The sequence below is a fragment of the Trachypithecus francoisi genome, unplaced genomic scaffold (assembly GCF_009764315.1).
Source record: "Trachypithecus francoisi isolate TF-2019V2 unplaced genomic scaffold, Tfra_2.0 Lachesis_group16, whole genome shotgun sequence".
NCBI lineage: Eukaryota > Metazoa > Chordata > Mammalia > Primates > Cercopithecidae > Trachypithecus > Trachypithecus francoisi.
The window spans coordinates 78,625,753-78,632,423 of NW_022681461.1; the positions used below are offsets into that span (position 1 = coordinate 78,625,753).

Sequence of the window (6,671 nt, forward strand, 5' to 3'; positions counted from 1 at the left end):
GGGTTTGTCTCCTAGGCAATGTCTTGTTTATCTCCGTGCCCTGAGTTCCTAGCTGGGGGCGTTACATGATTTTTAAAAATCATGGAGACCATATTAGATCTAGAAATACAAGGGCACAAATGCTTATCTTAATCATTTATCAGCACTCAGAGGTCACAGAGAGAACATGACTTTCCTCTTCCCACTACTCTCCTTATAAACCCTAACTAGGTTAGTTTTCCCTATGATAAGCTTTGCTACACTGTGCAACCTCCCTCATAGCAGTGATTGCAGTCTGGTTTTACTTTTGTGATTATTTGATTAATGTCTTTCTTCTGGCAGTAGACTATAAGCCCCTTGTGAGTAAGGATCACATCTATCTTTGTTCACCACTGGTGTTCCCAATGCCCAACCTGAGCCAGACACATAGCTCATGCTCCCCAAATATCACACACACACACATACACACACACACCAGAGTTGGTCTTCTAGCTCTTACATTGTTGTAGAGATCATTGCGGGGGCAGACGGTTGACACAGAGACCAGTGTAAACTTCCCTATTTGTTTTTCAGGTGGATTACAGTGGAAACACGATGCTGGCCAACCAGAAGGGGAGAAATTCAAAATGGTAAACGGAGCACTCTCACTTGCAGGGCTCTCTGAAGCCTTGATAAACAACACAGAGCCAAAATAAATTCCCAGCAAAGGCATATTGACTGTGTCCTTTCAAGAATTTTCCTGACCATTAGGAAGAAAACCTTTAAGGACCGAAACTTGGAAGGGACTGAGGCAACCAGGGAATATATTATGTATGCTGACAGCTTCTTAGAACTGGGAGAACACTGAGACAACGGAAACAAAGGAGAAAGAATCTGTGTTATACTAAAATAAAGGCAAAGCCACTCTAAGAACTGCTTTTGTTTAAGCAGACAACAGATTTTTTTTTTTTTTAAAGGAAAAAAGCTACTTTACAAGCTCAGTTTTCAGAAGAGTTGCAAGAAGAGCTAAGGAGATAGAATGTCTCAGCCTTGAGAGCCAGCTGGTCCACTGCTCTTTACATTTCTAATGTGAGAATATCTAGACTGGGTCACATGCAGTGGCTCATGCTTATAATCCCAGCACTTTGGGAGGCCGAGATGGAAGGATCACTTGAGCCCAGGAAAAAAAAAATTAGAATATCTGGGCAAAAGCCTTCCACCCCAAATCAAGAACTGACCTAGCCATCCAAATGAATCCTGACACTTATGAGCCACAAAGACTGGCTTGTCTCCTTCTTCTTGCTACAGATAAAGAGCCTAGCCTCTATGGGCTATGTCACAATCACACTTTCAGGAAGGTCCAGAGCTGAGATTAAGCATCCCCACCTGTCCTGTGCCTAGGTATGAGAGTCAGCACCTTTTATTTATTTATTTATTTATTTATTTATTATTTATTTATTTTGAGGTGGAGTCTTGCTCTGTTGCCCAGGGTGGAGTACAGTGGTGTGATCTCGGCTCACTGCAAGCTCCACCTCCCTGGTTCACGCCATTCTTCTGCCTCAGCCTCCCAAGTAGCTGGGACTACAGGAGCCCGCCACCATGACCGGCTAATATTTTTGTATTTTTAGTAGAGACAGGGTTTCACTGTATTAGCCAGGATGGTCTTGATCTCCTGACCTCGAGATCCACCTGCCTTGGCCTCCCAAAGTGCTGGGATTACAGGCGTGAGCCACTGTGCCCGGCCTCAAGTCAGCACCTTTTATATGTTGGGTCCAGCTACACAAATGACAATCTTTCTTTTTTGAGACAGTCTCACTCTGTCACCCAGGCTGGAGTGCAGTGGCACGACCTTGGCACACTGCAACCTCCACCTCCTAAGTTCAAGTGATTCTCCTGCCGCAGCCTCCCAAGTCGCTGGGATTACATGTACCTGCCACCACGCCGGTAATTTTTGTATTTTTAGTAGAGATAGGGTTTCACTATGTTGGCCAGGCTGGTCTTGAACTCCTGACTTCAGGTGATCCACCCGCCTGCGCCTCCCCAAAGTGCTGGGATTACAGATGTCAGCCACTGCACCCTGCCAAGAGTGACAGTCTTAACGATGGATCGGATTTGTGTGTGAGAGCTTCAATCCGTTCTGCACACTGTGTCTCTATAGTGAAGTCACAGCCTCAAAAGTGTACTTAATCTTTGACTGAGAGTCACTAACCCACCTGTGGACTTTAACCACATATCAAAGTCAATTTTCCAACTTTCTCTTTTTTTTTTTTTTTTGAGATGGAGTCTTGCTCTGTTGCCCAGGCTAGAGTGCAGTGACGCCATCTCAGCTCACTGCAACCTCCGCCTCCCAGGTTCAAGTGATTCTCCTGCCTCAGCCTCCTGAGTAGCTGGGATTATAACCGTGCACCACCACGCTGATTTTGTTTTTTTTTTTTTTTTTGCATTTTTAGTAGAGACAGGGTTTCACCATGTTGGTCAGGCTGGTCTTGAACTCCTGACCTCATGATCCGCACATCTCGGCCTCCCAAAGTGCCAGGATTACAGGAGTGAGCCACCATGCCCGGCCAAGAGTGACAATCTTAACGGTGGGTTGGATTTGTATATGAGAGCCTCAATCCATTCTGCACACTGTGTCTCTATAGTGAAGTCACAGCCTCAAAGATGTACTTAATCTTTCAGAGTCACCAACCCACCTGTGGACTTTAACCACATATAAAAGTCAATTTTCTTTTTTTTTTTTGAGGCGGAGTCTCGCTCTGTCGCCCAGGCTGGAGTGCAGTGGCGCAATCTCGGCTCACTGCAAGCTCCGCCTCCCGGGTTCACGCCATTCTCCTGCCTCAGCCTCCCCAGTAGCTGGGACTACAGGCGCCCGCCATCTCGCCCGGCTAGTTTTTTGTATTTTTAGTAGAGACGGGGTTTCACCATGTTAGCCAGGATGGTCTCGATCTCCTGACCTCATGATCCGCCCGTCTCGGCCTCCCAAAGTGCTGGGATTACAGGCTTGAGCCACCGCGCCCGGCCAGTCAATTTTCAACTTTCATCTGCCTTCGTGTAGAAGACTCAGAACCTCAGCAGGTTCTGAACAGTGCAAACAACAGACCCAAGCTCCCACGTGTGCGGTAGCCAAGCCCAGACTAGAGGAGCTCAGGCCTTCCACCTCTGCAGTCAGGCCCTACCCCTGCCTAGCCTGCTCTGTGGCTAGATAAGACCAGACATTAAGCCTCTACCGCCCCACAACCAGCATGCCAGGCAAAGCTGACTGGCTGCAAGCTTTGCCTTCAGATCAGCCATTTTCATTCCACATACATTCTTCTATGGTTTATTATCTCTCAGTGGCTTTTCATCCCCACAGGCATTCCTGAGACATCTGAAAATAGCAGCAACTTGGAAAACAAGTAGTGAGTCTATTGGTACTATCTTTTCTTCAATATTAACTGGTTTACAGGCAGCCTAAACTGATTGTGTTGCATTGGTCTTGAACACCAAGACAAGAGTATTTTGGTTGGCCCCAAGCTCTTTGAGGGCAAGAATTGTGTCTGATTTATTGGTGAGACCTTAGTGCCAAGGTTGATGTCTGGCTTATAGTAGGATAACAAAATAAGAGCTTGTCCGAAACTCACACAAAATTCTGAAATTGAAGCCGGGGAGAACTGGGTGAGAATCCTTAAGCAGAAGCTTACAAAGTTACCTAATCTCTATGGGCCTCGATTATTCTCATAATTATTCTCATACAAAATAAAACAGGCAGCCAGGAGCAGTGGCTCACGCCTGTAATCACAGCACTTTGGGAGGCCGAGGCAGGCAGATCATGAGGTGAGGCGTTCGAGACCAGCCTAACAACATGATGAAACCCCCATCTCTACTAAAAATGCAAAAATTAGCCGGGCGTGGTGGCGCACACCTGTAATCCCAGCTACTCAGGAGTCTGAGGCAGGAGAATCGCTTGAACCTGGGAGGCGGAGGTTGCAGTGAGCCAAGATCACATCACTGCACTCCAGCCTGGACAACAGAGTGAGACTCCGTTCCAAAAAAAAAATAAATAAATAAAATAAAATAATACAGGCCAGGTGCAGTGGCTCATACCCATAATATCAGCACTTTAGGAGGCCTAGGCAGGATGACTGCTTGAAGCCAGGAGTTTGAGACTAACCTGGGAAACAAAGTGAGACTCTGTCTCTACTAAAAATTGAAAAATTAGCCAGGCCTGGTGACACGCACCTGTAGTCCCAGCTACTTGGGAGGCTGAGGTTGGGGGATCCCTTGAGTCCGAGAGTTCGAGGTTACAATGAGCTATGATTGTGCCCACTGTGCTCCAGCCTGGGCAACAGAGCAAGACCCTGCCTCTTAAAAATAAAATAAATAGGCTGGGTGCGGTGGCTCATGCCTGTAATCCCAGCACTTCGGGAGGCTGAGGCGTTTGAGACCAGCCTGACCAACATGGTGAAACCCTCTCTCTACTAAATACAAAATTAGCTGGGCATGGTGGCATGTGCCTGTAATCCCAGCTACTCAGGAGGCTGAGGCAGGAGAATCGCTTGAACCCAGGAGGCGGAGGTTGCAGTGAGCCAGGATCACACCACTGCACTCCAGCCTGGGCAACAGAGCAAGACTCCGTCTCAAAAAATAATAATAAAATAAAATAAACAGGTCAGGTGCGGTGGCTCACGCCTGTAATCCCAGCACTTTGGAAGGCAGATCACCTGAGGTCAGGAGTTCAAGACCAGCCAAGACCAGTTCAAGCACAGCCAACGTGGCAAAAACCCGTCTCTACTAAAAAATATGAAAATTAGCTGGGTGGGGTGGCAGGCACTTATAGTCCCAGCTACTTGGCTGAGGCAGGGAGAACTGCTTGAACCCAGGAGGTGGAGGCTGCAGTGAGCCAAGATTGCACCACTGCACTCCAGCCTGGGCAACAGAGTGAGACTCCATCTCAAAAATAAATAAATAAAAATTTAAAAAAAAGTAAATAAAGGCCAGGCACAATGGTTCATGCCTGTCATCCCAGCACTTTGGGAGGCCGAGGTGGGTGTATTGCCTGAGCTCAGGAGTTCAAGACCAGCCTGGGCGACACGGTGAAAGTCCATCTCTACTAAAATACAAAAACTTAGCCAGGTGTGGCAGCAGTCCCAACTACTCAGGAGGCTGAGGCAGGAGAATCACTTGAACCCAGGAGGTGGAGGTTGCACAGTGAGCCAAGATCGCGCCACTGCACTCCAGCCTGGGCAACAGAGCAAGACTCCATCTCGAAAAAAAAAAAAAAGTAAATTAAATAAAATAATACAAATACCACCTACCTTATAGAATTGCTATGAGAACAGAATGAGATAACAATGTATATGGAGCACCAGGCAAAGTCATAGCCCTGACAATAACCATGTCCCCCATCAATGTTAATGCAATGAAAGGATGAAGTCAAAGTCAGATTGGTTCTTTTCTAGGAGACGAGAAAGAAATAAAGAAAAAGAAGCAACGAATGCAATTACCCAACCTGTGAGTGGTCATTGCTTCTTTTGCTACTTGTGGTCTGAGCTTACAGTCTTGTTTTAAAGTTGGTCCTGCCTCATCTCCCAGCTTTTGCTTCATCTCTCAGTGAAGTCATAACTCTGGGCTGACTCTGTCTATTGACACAGAGAGCCTGTGAGTCACAAATTCAACAGGATGACTTTGCTGCAGGGTGATTGACTGGAAAATGTTCCCTCATCTGAAAAAATCTTTTTTTCAAGCAAATGGACATGCTTATTTTTGCAGCATGGAGTGCAGGCTCTTTATTTATTTGATATTGGTTTCTTGACATTCAAGTTGACCAAGGGAAGGCTCACGATATTCACGTTTTGCCTTGTGAAGTGATACATAGTTTCCCCCCTCCTTCCCCTTCTCCCTTCCTGCTGACTATTATATCTAAAACAAACAGTCCCAGCACAATAGTTAGATTGCACTTGAATTTGGTGTTTACTTGACATTTACACACTGGCCATGCTGGACAGCTCAGTCATTCCAGAACACGGCCCGGCCAGCAAGGACAAGATTGTGTTCTACTTGTGCTCAATCCTGAGCAGGACAAGATCCTGAGACAGCTAGACAGCGTCTTGAGAAAGTGTTTTTGCTGACTCTTATGCCTGAATTACTCTTACACCTGAGTAAGTGTATGTTAGGGGAGAAGAGGGTATCAGAATGTCTTCAGTCTTGCCAGAAAATGTCTCCCTTACCCACGCGGGGCAGACTGGTGGTACTCATACCACTCTGCCTCTTCTTAAATCCAACTCGAACACTGCCCAGTGCTAAATCTCCTCGGGACTGGTTGGAGATTACTAATTTGATCAATTTCATCTCTAGTTCTTTCATTTCCTCCTCTGTGTAGTAGAATTAATAATACTTTAGGCCAGGCACAGTGAATCACGCCTGTGATCTCAGCACTTTGGGAGGCTGAGGTAGAAGGATTGCTTGAGACCAGGAGTTTGAGACCAGCCTGGGCAACACTGTGAGACCCCATCTCTACAAAAAACTTTTTTAAAGTAGCCGGGCTTAATGGTGGCTTCCTGAAGTCCTAGTTGCTCAGGAAGCTGAAGGGGGAGGATCACTTGAGCCTAGGTATTTGAGGTTGCAGTGAGCTATGATCATGCCACTGCACCCCAGCCTAGGCAATGGAGTGAGACCTTGACTCTAAAAATTAATAAAATAATAATAATACCACCTACTTTGCAGGATTATTTTGG

At 46.4% G+C, this 6,671-nt stretch overlaps 1 pseudogene; it reads right to left on the reverse strand.

Moving 5' to 3' along the window:
• LOC117099261 overlaps positions 1-6,285 on the reverse strand; it is a 32,492-nt pseudogene extending 26,207 nt beyond the window's left edge.
• Positions 6,286-6,671: the final 386 nt, after the last annotated feature.